This window comes from Kryptolebias marmoratus, linkage group LG16, assembly GCF_001649575.2.
Source record: "Kryptolebias marmoratus isolate JLee-2015 linkage group LG16, ASM164957v2, whole genome shotgun sequence".
Taxonomy (NCBI): Eukaryota; Metazoa; Chordata; class Actinopteri; order Cyprinodontiformes; family Rivulidae; genus Kryptolebias; species Kryptolebias marmoratus.
In genome coordinates this window covers 9,671,976-9,673,276 of record NC_051445.1, presented here as the reverse complement: position 1 = coordinate 9,673,276, position 1,301 = coordinate 9,671,976, and the positions used below count along the sequence as shown (strand labels likewise).

The following is a 1,301-nucleotide window of genomic DNA, read 5'->3' as shown; positions in this document are numbered from 1 at the left end:
CCCCCCCCCCCCCCTCTTCTGTGGGGGTTTTTACTGCGGGTCCAGCCCGAGCAGAGAGGCTCTCCTTACAGTAAAGGTGACTCTGAAGGGACTACGGAGACCCTCCCTCTTCAGAGTTTTGGCCCTCACTCTGCGCCTCTCTTCCTCTTTTCTCCCTGCCACACAACTCCCTCCTCCTCCTCCCGTCCCCCTCCCTCCCTCTCCTTATGCAAATCACGCCCTCACCACTCTCCCTTTCCCTCACCCCGACGTGCATCCCTCTCTCCGGCTCAAATATTTTGACTGTAAGCCTGGAGAGAGGGGTGGTTAAAAAAAAAGTGCAAATCGTCTTAGAGGAAGAGGAGGCATCAATTTGTACAGTCCTCACTTGGCACCCCTATTTTTTTCTTGGTTTTTTTGTTGTTTTTCTCTGGCCCCCCTTTCAACCAGGAAAAGCAGAAAGATTTCTTCTTCTTCTGCGTTATTGTTATGATCGGTTGCGATATGAGCCAGCCCGTGTTGTTGACAGACGCCTCGGATCCGGGGTGCGCGTGTCAGCGTGCAACATAGGACAAGAAATAATAATAATAATATATATATATATATATTAAAAGCCTGGGGCAGAAAAGGCAAGGAAAGTGAGAGCGGAAGGACGCATCGCTGGATGTTTTAATAGGTAAGGAGGAAAATGGATTCTTAAGGCTCCTCTGTGTGTGTGTTTGGAGCCACGTTTGCGCTCTCTACCCCCCCTCCTGCCATCTTTTACCCCCTTTCTTTGTGCGCTAACCATCATATCTCGGGTTATTGCTATGGCTAAATTATATCTCGGTGGTTTAATGTGAACGGGATCTGCACGACGCGCATCCATTACATTCCAGCGAGGAGAGGAGGAAAAAAAAGAGGTGGAGAGAGGGGAGGGAATTCGCCATTCTGAATCATCACCTTTTCTTTTTTAACATGTGCATCGGCTCTGCGTGCACAGGCATCCGCTCGGATTGCTGAACGCGTCGTGCACGATCCGGGCTCAGCCGTCCTGTCCGGTTCCCCCGCGCGTGAACCGGGAACGGGAACGGGTTTTTTTTTTATCCCCTTGCAGGAAGAAGAAAAGAAGGAGGAAGAACGGAGCGGCTGCGGCTCGCTGGTGATGTAAGCGGAGCCTCTGCATGCTGCTGCTGCTGCTGCTGGTTTGCATCACATGCAGAGGCCAGTTTGTTTGATGATGCATGTGCTGCAGGCTCGCGCGAGGACAGGGAGAAGCTGCTGGTGCTTACTGACCGCCCGCGGCCGCTGGCGGGCGGGCCGGCGGGCCGGGGGGCCGGCGG

At 53.3% G+C, this 1,301-nt stretch overlaps 1 protein-coding gene across 4 annotated transcripts in view; it reads left to right on the top strand.

The window, feature by feature from the left end:
- The first annotated feature begins 222 nt into the window (after nucleotides 1-222).
- Nucleotides 223-1,301, top strand: part of atn1 (atrophin 1) — a 14,347-nt gene continuing 13,268 nt past the window's right edge. For 3 of the 4 annotated variants that reach the window (XM_017415336.3, XM_017415337.3, XM_017415333.3), the window contains exon 1: nucleotides 223-655. The gene's annotated coding sequence lies outside the window, so the exon portion shown is untranslated. Of the gene's footprint in view, nucleotides 656-943; nucleotides 1,126-1,301 lie in introns of those variants that run through there. The other variant, XM_017415335.2, reaches the window with a different exon arrangement.